The 12,020-nt window shown below is 39.0% G+C and overlaps 1 protein-coding gene across 2 annotated transcripts in view; it reads right to left on the bottom strand.

The window, feature by feature from the left end:
- Positions 1–12,020, bottom strand: part of LOC132155152 (activated CDC42 kinase 1-like) — a 126,822-nt gene that overhangs the window by 82,408 nt on the left and 32,394 nt on the right. The gene's annotated exons all lie outside the window — the stretch shown is intronic.

Here is a 12,020-nt window from a genome sequence, read left to right as displayed (position 1 = left end):
ACACGCTGTCAGAAGATTTTCAGAAGAGCATATGGCATTTCAGCTGGCTAAAAACATGTAAAAAAAAAAAAAAAACACAGCAGGAGAAGCCAACTTCACTCGATCATACTGATGTACCGACTCAATTGTATATGTGCTTTAAAGCCATTTTCCATTCACTCGGCTTTAAATGCTTTTTTTCCTGTACATTTTTTTTTGTTTGAACACATTGTTTAATGTTTTCAAATGAAATTAAAAAAAAGTATGTAATGAATAATAATAATGTTTGATTAAAAAATAACATCTTTCTCATATATATATCAGACATCCCAAGTCTCCCGGAAGTTCCGGGAGTCTCCCGCATATTGAAAGCGGCTCCCTGAGACCCGCGAATTAGTTAAAATCTCCCGGAATCTAGACCGAGCGAGCAAAAGCGCGCATGCGAAACAGATGCTGTGTTTCAAACCGTGTAGCGCACGCACGGCAGAGAGGGAGAGGGAGCGAGAGACCTTGCGTGTGTGTGCTAATGTGCGTGTGTGCGAAGCGCATGTAAGACAGAGAGCATCCTGATTGGCCTGTTTCTGCAAATCAACCAATCAATTGTCAGTGTGGGCGGGCTTTTATCTCTACTCCCGAGTCCCGAACAAAATTAATCAGTTATGTCTATCTAGAAACAGGAGCACCATGGCAGAGGGAGAGTGCTACAAAACAAAAAAAGTATAAGACACATTTTACGGCAGACTACACGAAAGTGTACCCCTGTCTTATAGGTGTCAAACATAATGACAGTCTTGCTCAAGCATTGCCCATGGGGCGTTATATGATTGCAAAAGGCATGTTGAGGTGAGTTGACAAGTTTAATTTCATCTGCATATTATTCAGGTTAGTTGCCAAGGCTACATGAAAACAACAAACTCCTTAGACCTGTTTAAAGTTGCAATTGAAAATAAATAAATGCAGTTTACATAAATTGTATAAACAGATTATATAAATAGTAAAAGTAATCTACATATTTAAACATAATTAACGAATAATTACATAGGCCTATAGCTTATAGAAATAATATTTTATGCTTTTATATCTTTTAGGGACTACAACATCTTAGGGAGGCTAAGTGCAGGGAATGTTGCTCCAATATATCACAGTTCTCTCATTCAGATAGGCAAAGTCTCACTGAGAAGGTGACTACAGCTGAGATCTATTTCCTTCCCTTTTTTGGGGGGGGGGATACCTCCCTGAAATGACCTTTTGCAGGTTGGGATGTCTGATATATATATATATATATATATATATATATATATATGAGCCCAAATATTAAAATGCGATATTTAAAAAAAGAATTCAGACCAACTTAAACACATCTGATTGGCCATTACATTCACATGCTAAACAGATGTGCCTGTCGATTGGTTACAATGCTGCAAAAAGATGTTCTAAATAAAAATCTAATTCATGTAGATTTCCACAGCATGTCTGTTTAATAGTGCTGGCATAATGTAAGCAGTGTACTGGATAAAGTTACTTTTAAAAGTAATGCATGACAATATTGCGTTACTCCCTAAAAAAGTAACTAATTACTTTTTATGGAAAGTAATGAGTTACGTTACTTTTGCGCTACTTTCCATTTACTTTTGAAATTTGAGCAGGGCTTGATTGTTTTTAATATAAGAAGTTCTATTTATAACAAATGTAAAAGCTCTTTCACACCAAAAAGTGTAATGAATAAACCTCAGGCTGAAGGAAAAGTAAATTCACGCCGATACAGTAGAACACAGAAGAAGATTCAACACTCTTCAGCAATAAAAAAAAAACACACACACACACACAAAAAGAAAACCAATTGTTAGTTTATCTAAAGTCATTTTTGCTTATTAGTATGGTTAAACTGTATCATCAAAGGTCAGCAGCAAAGACATTAGTTTTTGGGATTAGAAATAAAATGGGATTAGATAAATTTTTGTTATTTAACATATTTAATTATGCAGGTTTGTGTCATATTCTGGGTTTCACTGTTTCACTGTTTTAATTCATTTTGAATACTTAATCTGATATTTTTTGGGGGTGAGTGGGATGAATGAATGCACATTCACATTTAGTCTAGACATGCATCATGTTCACGCAGCGCACACAACGCCTCTGTACAGGAGACTTGTCAGTCAATAAATAGGAAAACAAAGTAACTAGTGTTACTTTCTGAAAAAAAAAGACTTAGATATTTTGTTGTAAATTAAAAAAGTAATGTGTTACTTTACTAGTTACTTGGAAAAAGGAATCTGATTACGTAACTCGCGTTACTTGTAATGCGTTACCCCCAACACTGAATCTAAGTCCATGTTAGTTTTTCTAAGGTACTTCATAATGTGTGATGTTTTCTTCCTAACTGAATTGTTGGTGCCACATGAACTGCAGTCTCATTGCTGTAAGCTATGAGTGAAACATTTTCCAACAAGGTGTGAGCACAAGACATTAGACTGACAACCATCAGAGTCACGCTGCCAAGCCATTCTCTCTCGCTCATGTTTCCTCCTCTCTCTCTCTTCCATCCAGACATTTTCATATGCAAATATGGGCCCTACCTTTCCCAGGAAACCTAACTTGAAACCACCCCAACTATCCATTCAACAATTGGTCAACAGGATGGCAGTAAGCACTTTTCAATGGCACTCATTCCTTTGATTCTCTGTGCATTTTTTTCTACCTCCTGCTCTCAAGAGGAAACAAAGAGTTGTGTTCACTAAAAGACGGTTGGGCCAGTTTAATGGCCTATGACTCCCCTCCCAATTATTGTTCCCATCTACACGTTAAACTACATGATCCACAAAACCCTATTTTTAGCATTTTAATGATGCATAGGATATAGGCCTGTTATGACTATATCAATTTATTACACAATATATGGACATAACTGCGATATATCACCTATTGCTGTTTACATGACTGTTTGTTAACATACTGTACATGAATGACACCAACATCTTAGTTGATCGTGCTGCCTCTGCTTTGTCACCTCGTCTGCTCTCTGTCGGAGTTGGAGGCAAGGCTCGAAAGCTCCTTTTTTGTGGAGTATATCTTGAGTGTGAAGATCAATGATTATTTATGACAATGTTTAATGTTATTTATGTTCAAAGCACTGAAGAAGGCCTTGAGCCGAAATATTTGTGTTTTGTCCTGTATAGTTATACATGAACAAATTCCTTCTTTAGAATAGGGAAAATGTTTCAGTTATAAATTTTTTTGTTGGTATAGAAAAACAACTGGAATAACTATATTTCTGTGTAACAGCACTATACTTTTCAGATCATGTGACAGTCCGCATTGAAATTCCTATTCTGTATTTATTTTACATATATGATCTGCACTTTCACTAAGAACCGATACAGAATGTTATTTACACAATAATCTCACGATATGGCGGCAGCAACAATACTACAGTGAGAGTAGAAGTTCTGCCTTCTTTCTTTGCGTATACATTTTGACGGTTTTATGCAAATCTTCCCACACAGTGAAAGATATGTGGTGATTGGATGAGGCGTTTTAGAAAGCCGTGGCTGAGCATTCACGTTTATAAAGAATATTTATTTGGTTTTGAAACTTTAATCTTTGTGATTTTCCACACCTTCTGTATGCAACAAATTGCTTTTAACACTCCAAAGACAAAAGAAGACATGATATCGCATCATATGACCCCTTAATATCCAATCTTCTATTCTGTCTATACTGGTCAGCTCCTTTTATTTGAAAATTAAAGAACAGAGGCTGCTTTAGTGCCAGGTCACTATTCTCATATTTGTCTTTCGGTGTGTTTCTAAGCATTGTTTGCATTAGGACAATCGCTCGGCCTCTGAGCAGATGGCTAAAGCATCACCAGCAATGTCATTAATTCCCACTTCACCCACATACACCCCTCCTCCACCCAATGTTAGGGGATATTCTCCTGCTGCCAGGCCATAACCACACACGTCAACGTGACACACAGACCAGCATTCGCCCCTACACTGTCTTCTTCTATGGAAAAGGCCAAGGAGAAGCTGCTATAACAAAAGGAAAAGATGAAAAAACTTAGAGCAATGGGAAAGAGAGAAAGTGGGTTTATGTTAAGTCCTTTTCCATGGTGCTTCTAAAGCATTCTCTCAGATCAAGCTTTGAGGCAGGGCTAAAAGATATCCCATATGACCACTCACACGGGTACGGAAAATTGATTTATAGCCTATAGACTGACCTGCATACTAAAAAGGGACTGTTATAACTATGTGAAGACTAAAACAACATCCACACTTGAAATCTGATTTCCAGAGGCTGCAAGTTGTAGTGGAGATCCAATTTCTATATGCGCATAATGTGTCATCTTGTGTTTTAAAATACGAACATGCAAAATCAAGGAAAGAACTGGTGTTTATTGATTACTCCTCATCTGCATAAAGCACAGAAGGCCACTGGCCCAATTATTTGTTGATAATGCTCCGGCTAGACCTGTGCCTCAGTATCCTCAAAATCAAGTTAAATTATACTAAACCCTGTTCTAGTGTACATGCTATTAAAAAGCAGAAGAGTGCAGGGACTGAAAATCATCTCTGATTGTCACATATAAAGGGGATTTATCCTTTCTGTTTTCTGGGAAGGGTGGGGAGTGTGCAGTACAGTATATGTTGGGTGATTTATACTGTCGAAAAACGCAACTTTGCATTTCTCAAGCTAACCTGCTTTTCTTAATTCATACACCTCTAAATGGGTAAACCTGATGCAACCCTGTACTGACTTGTGAGATCTGTGATATGGCTTTACAGTGAAATTGACATTTCAATTGACATATAGCAAAGTATGGAGTCCCATACTTGGAATTTAAGCTCTGCATTTAACCCATCCAAGTGTGCACACACACAGCAGTGAGCAGTAGTAGCGAGTAATGAGTAACACACACACACATGGTTCAGTTGGTAGGCATTTTTGCTCCAGCACCTCAGGAGCAGTTGGGGGTTCAGTGCCTTGCTCAAGTGTCTCTCCTCAATCGTGGAGAGACTGGTCATTCACTCACCCCACCTTCAATCCCTGCCGCGACCTCTGGGTTAAAAGCCCGACTCTCCAACCATTAGGCCATGACGGTTTCAGGCAGCTAACAAAAATGGCCATCAACAATTATTACAGCTACATTTACTAGTGATGTGACGAGGTGAAAATTATTGGACACACTATGCCAAAAAGTTAAAACAACAATGCTTCAAATAAAACTACAATAAAGAAAAATTTTAATATTATAATATTTTGCACTATTCTCATTCCTTCCAGAATTACTACAGTACTATCTTATATAAAAAAAATTGAATTAATTCCCATCCTGCCCAACCAGCATGAGTTTTTCAGTTATATTCCACTGTTAATCCCCATCAGGATAAAAAAAAAAAACACTCCATATTCCCTGTGGCTGATGAAAAGAGAAGTGGAACCATGTTTGTCAGTAAATGTACTAATAACACTATTCCTAAATGTCCTAAGAAACAGACGTACATTATAAGAAGCATGCATTCTGTGGTTCTGTGACTGAGCAGCTTGTTTCTTAAGATAGGTTCATTTTTTCATTGGTAATAACAAAAATAACAAAAAAGATGCTGTGCTTTCATAACTCAAATAATGCAAAGAAAAAGGTAATATCCATACAACACAATTGTGTTGTCATGCATGACATTACAGCAATATATGGGGTGACCTTTAGGAGTTACAGCTAATGGTGTCATCAATGTAAGACAAGCTTCAGTCCATTGTAATTCAACGATTTGTGATAGTATTTGTGAGTGTAAGTGTAAACTTTCGTGTGAATATTTATACAGATGTGTGTCTCCATGTGTTAAAGGATTAGTTCAGCCAAAAATTTCTTAATCTAGCTTGCGCTCACTGTTGTAAAACGGGAAGCAGTTCCAGGGGAATGGCGTATGGGGTCAGCGTTGTGCCAGTGGGAAAAAAAATAATTAAAATCTCTTTAAAATAATAACATAAAACAAAAAAACTAAAGTGAAGGGGTATAAAGACTTTCTTTAGGCACTGTACATACAAAAATAAATAAATAAACAAAAATCTATAGGGTCCTAGAAATGTGGTTCTGAAACTAAAGCCTTTGATATTGCAGGAATACCCTACTCACAATAACAGCCTTATTGAAAATGCACATTCATTCTCTGCCAGTTTTCCCAGTAACGACAGAACACAAAGCAGCGCAGCAGCAGACTGTTAAATGTGCAGTGCTTATATTTATTTAATGAAATCATAGCCTTTTGAAGTTTAATTGTCACATTAAGCTGTATCGCAATTCTGAACTGTACTCTAATTTAAGACCTCTTTAAATCATAATTAAGACTTCCTTGTACAGTTTAAGACTTTTTATGACCATAAATTTGATGCATGTAAATTTAAGACATTTTAAGACTTTTTAAGGACCTGCGGGAACCCTGAGTGAGCGCGCTACTATTCAACTTCCACACAAACACTTGAATAGCATACATTTTCTAGGTTAGCACTGGTTAGAGCGAGCAGCCCTGTATGTTGCTACTACTTACATGTTTCATATGATAAGCCACAAACGTTGGATGTTCGACAACCTGTAATTACCACATAGAACAGCTGTTAATAATCTGTCCGTATGACTTTTTTTTTTCAGCGACTAATAAAATTTTTAACGACTAAGCCTCTTATAATCAACTAATGGTTAGTCCACTATTAGGAAGCAGTCCTGGATGGAAGCAACCTGATGCTCACTGTATCCCTCCCCAGTAAAGCAGCAATTTAGTCCTTCTTTTCCTTACTCAAAACTTTTCTGTTCAACTCTTTTGGCATGGTCAGTAGTTATTATCTGATTCTAAGTGACCCTTTGCAAAGACTCGCACTTCTCTGCTGGCACTTTTTGACTGTCTATTTGTGCACACAACGTGGATAAGCTAACATGTAAACAGTTTAGGCCATAGTTAAAATAAATAAAATATTAAATAGTTCAATTAGAACATGTAACTATCTCTTATAAAAGTTCCTTACAGGGGGGAAAAAAAAGAGAAAAACCTTACTTGTGTGCATCTTGAGACACTGGCACTGATATATTTTAAAATATGTCAGTGCAAGTTTCTTTCAGTTGCATAAAACATGCATTTTATTCTGGGACTAGTCTTAAGCCTTGTCTGTGAAATTGGGTGATTGTTTTTTAAATCCCAATATAAATGTTTAAGTCTATGCTGTTTTCAGGTGATGCAAGAACAAAACTTGACTAAAGTATTTGTAGCACACCTGCCATCCAATGCCATGCTTTGCTACTTTTGATATGAAAAATTATAATTGTCAATATTTTTTATATTTTTACATACTATAGCCTGCTGTCTTTAGTTTTAATGTGTCTAAAAATCTGCAATGAAATGTCTTTACTGCAGCCACTATTTAAATTGTAGTTGAAACAATTATTAACTGCAAAAGTTCAGTGTTTCCACTCCATTCATTCTGCAGTGGCAGGCCGCCACACCAATAATAATCCCTGTCAACTGCTTCTCAGTGACACCACAGTGACGCCACTCACAACATTCACAGTCGAGGTATTAACAGAGGAGACTTAAATTTGTGATTATTGATCATAATTCTACTCTTCTTGCAGGTTCTATGCTTATAACCGATGACGGAATGTGTCATTTGCACATACTTTTAAGTCTTGCAAATTTAAACATTCAGGTGACTAAGTCATTCAAGAGCAAAAAGATGTGAAAGAGAACTGAATACTGTACTCGCGCACTTAGACCATTTTCTGTGCATCCACACCCAAAGCCTGCGCACTTACAGCTGCTTCTGAAACCGTGCACAACTACATAATTAAATTTTTTTTTGTGGTTTATTGTGTGTAAATGGCCAGATACATACAAAAAAATAGTCAGAATGCGCATCTTGGCGAGTATTGATGCAAACACAGTCGGTTTATATTAAACAGTCGGTAAGTGAATGTAAACCATTTAGAAGCAATATGCACGTCTTAAAGAGACAGCAGCCTAAATAAACCTGCCGTCTCTGTCATTACTGTTTATACAGTGAAGATCACCCAGTGTTATTTTAAAGTTAAATAGATTATTCAGTTTCTGTATTAATTCTGTACCTAAATAGTACTGTTAGACCTACCAGAAAAAGTTAAAGGGGTCCTATTATGCTCTTTTACAAAGTCTTGATTTTGTTTTGGGGGTGTACTAGAACATGCTAAAAAATTCATTATTTTTCACATAATTCACATTATTAAAGTACCTTTCTCCCCAACCTGGCACAAATGGCTCGATTAATTCTGGAATTGATGAAGGACCGAATAATTCCGAAAAACAAAATGTGTTGTGACTGGTTAGCTGTCCCAGTGCTCCGTGATCCAACTTAGACGGTATGTCAGTACTGCTCCGCCCCTTGTTCGGTTTCTCTTTTTTTTTTTTTTTTTGAAAACTGTTTATTGAAATTTTCTTCCGGGAACAGTAGTATAAAACAAAAAGCAACTGTGCAAATTTAGAATCCATCCCAACCCGTTACACTCCCGGTAGATTCAAACTAAAGAATAAAAAAAGAATAAATAAAATAAACAATAATAATAAAAATAAATTAAGAGATATTAATACATAAATAACATTTTTACAAAGATCTTAAAAAAAGATGACAACATTAAAAGCTGAAAACCATAAATTTAAAGATTTTATATTAGATTCATGTATACGAGAAGTTGAGAGTTGAGAATGTCGAGATCAAATACACAGTCCAGGTTTGCCTGTCCATTGTGTGAGGATGATTCCAACGGTTGACTAGCAACTTTTTTGCTGCTGTGAGAGCAGCTAACAGTAAAAATCTTTGTTTGATGGACAAGTTGAGGTCCCAAAAGTCATTCATGAAAAAATGGCGAAAAGTCAAACCTATCTCAGTAATCAACAAATAAGATCCAAAAAGGTGAGAGCACTCCCAAAAAAAAACAATATTGCAAAAACGTGTCTATAGATCCTTGTGAACAGAGATTGCACTTAGGAGAGGGTGACAGATTCATATAAAAACATTTCACTGGAGTCAAGTAAACACTATGCAACAATTTTCAATTAATCATTTGGTGGTTAGGGTTTTTAGAAGACAATTAAAACATGCACCTCCTCATTAAGATCCTTAGCCCAAAAGTTGTAATAAATAAAAGTTTGTATGAATGCTCAAGAAGAAAGAGATACATAACTGAAGCAGAGGATGGAGATTCCTCAGAGAGAAGGATCAGTTTGCGCAAAGGTTGAACAAGCAGTTGAGAGTTCCAAGGTACCAAGGAGATTCTGGAAGGATTGTAAACCACTATTGTCATAGATATATCCCAGAGTGTCTACTTTATTATGTCCATTGAGGACAATGAAAATGGAGTACTGCCTGACAAAAGATTATTAGTGTGGAAAATAGGCGAATGCCTATGCCATATTATAACTTGTTGTGAATGTCTTTCAACATCCCTCCATGTGGAGAGGAGGTGGGTTACAAATGGGACCAAACCAAGATTTACACCATCTAAACGGAACATCCGAAAAAACCAAGATGCTTCAATTTATATGGATAAACAATAGATTCCTCAATTGCACTCCAAGACACAGAAGGATCAGGATCAACCAAAATTGGTAAAGGGCAGAGGGAAAAGGTTTGAGCATACAGTCTAAAGTTGGGGAAAGAAAGACCTCCATGTAATCTACTTCATTGCATGGTATTCAGTTAAACATGAGGGCGTTTCCCATCCCATATATACCGTGAAACACATGCATCAAGTTTGTTCCAGTAGCCAACCGGTGGAGCCAGAGGAATCATGGAAGAAAATAAATTAATATGTGGGAGAACATTCATTTTAATCACCGATATACGAGCCTGAAGAGAAGTAGGAAGACGAGACCAATTTTCCAAATCTGTGGATATTTTAGCTAGAATACTATTACAGTTTTTTGAGAGAATTTCCAGCAGGGAAGGAAAAACATCTATCCCCATGTACTTAAAGTTTTGAACCAATGGAATAGATACAGAAAGGGAAATGGGATCTGGGAAATGGGGATTGAGGGGAAGTAGACATGACTTACTCCAATTAATTTTAAACCCAGAGAGAGATCCAAAATGGTCAAATAAATTAAACACATGAGGAACAGAATGTGACGGCTTCTCCAAAAACAATAAGATATCATCCGCAAACAAAGAAATATGATGATGAGTATTCCGTGTAATTACTGGAGAAATAGTTTCAGATTGTCGGACCACTTGAGCTAAGGGTTCCAAGGATAGGGCAAACAACAGAAGAGAAAGCAGGCAACCCTAATGGGTACCCCGATGTTTAAAGAATGGGTTAGAGCAAACAGAACCTTTAAGAACAGAGGCTGCTGGATTGGCGTACAGAAATTTTATCATATTTATGAGACTCGATCCTAGACCCAGATGCTGTACAACTGCCCATAAATAGTTCTTATAGTTCAATTCTAGCTGGTCGAAAACTTTCGTCACATCTAAATACAATAATGCGCAAGGAGAGGACAAACTATTAGTTGAATTAATAATATGATATATCCTTCTTAAGTTATAAGAAGCTGAGCGAGATTTGATGAATCCTGTTTAGTCATGATGAACTAGCCTGTTCATTCATTTCTCTACACGGCGGGATAGTACTTTATCATATAATTTAACATCAGTCCCTTTCAAAGAAAGTGGCCGGTAAATAGAACAGGAAGTCAGATCTTTATCTTTTTTTAACAAAAGAAAAAGAACAGCTATATTGATAAATGGGAGAAATGAACCTTGAGTAACTGAAAAAATTATTGTATCTAACATGAGGGGGCCTAAATCAGACCAAAAAGTAGTAAACAATTCGAACGGAATACCATCTATGCCAGGGGATTACCCCTTGTTCATAGATCGGAATGTTGACTCCAGCTGACAGCCAATCCGCATCTGACAGCCTAGGTAGGACAGAAAAGATGCAAAAGAGTCAGAGTGTGACGAGTGGGGCGGGGCCGAGGGACGTGGGAGCGAGGCCGGTGGAGTGATTGGAGATGAGCTACACCTGTTCGACCCGCCGGTCTCGAGGCCCACGGAGGCGGGGCCGAGGGACGTGGGAGCGAGGCCGGTGGAGTGATTGGAGATGAGCTACACCTGTTCGACCCGCCGGTCTCGAGGCCCACGGAGGAGATGGAAGGATATAAAACTGGAGCGACGACAGTGAAGGACGAGAGAGGACCAGGCCTGGACTTTATTTTAGGTTTTTGTTTTATTTTCTGCGCATCAGTCGTCCGTGAGGGGCTGGTGCGCTGTTTTGTGTTTATTTGGAATTATTAAAGCTTCGTGTGATTGTCCACCGGTTCCTGCCTCCTTCTTCCGGATGAATATGAAGGTTTTTATCATTACAGTGGTGACGAAACCCGGGAGAAGGAGGGACGCGCTGCTGATGATCCCTCGCCGCTGTGGTGAATCCGCGGTGCCATCGAGCAGGCGAGGAGTGTGCCGCCATGGACGCTCGAGGCGGTGGGCTGGAGTGAGTTGCCGGGGACGGGCAAGCTTGCTGCCGGCCGTCCGCGATATGGAGGGGCGGCTGCCGTCTGTGAGTGAGCGAAGGAGTCGGCGCCATTCGCCAGGTGGCCGAAGCCTGCTGCCATCTGCCGGAACGGGGAGGAGCAGGGAAAGGGGGACTCCTGCCGGCTGCCCAAAACCCGAGGAGCCGTCCAGTGCCACCGCCAGGCACCGCGGAGGAGATCACCCAGCTGGTGGAGGGCCGAGCAGCGGTGCGGCTGGGAACCGGATTTTTTTTTTTTTTTTTTTTCCTCTCTCCCCTCTCTCGTCTCTGTCGCTCCTCCTTCCATCTCCTTTTCTCTCGCCTCGTCTGTCCTACCCCCAGGTTCCCTCAGGTCCCAGTGAGCGGTCCCCCCCGGAAGGAGGGGGGGTGGAGGAGTAGAGCGCAGTCTCAGGAGTACCCCCCGGCCTGCGAGGGGCGATGGGGGTATGTGACGAGTGGGGTGGGGCCAAGGGACGTGGGAGCGAGGCCGGTGGAGTGATTGGAGATGAGC

Source organism: Carassius carassius, chromosome 12 (genome assembly GCF_963082965.1).
Source record: "Carassius carassius chromosome 12, fCarCar2.1, whole genome shotgun sequence".
In the NCBI taxonomy this organism is placed as follows: Eukaryota; Metazoa; Chordata; class Actinopteri; order Cypriniformes; family Cyprinidae; genus Carassius; species Carassius carassius.
The sequence above is the reverse complement of the archived record's forward strand: the minus strand, read 5'-3'. Positions and strand labels throughout refer to the sequence as shown.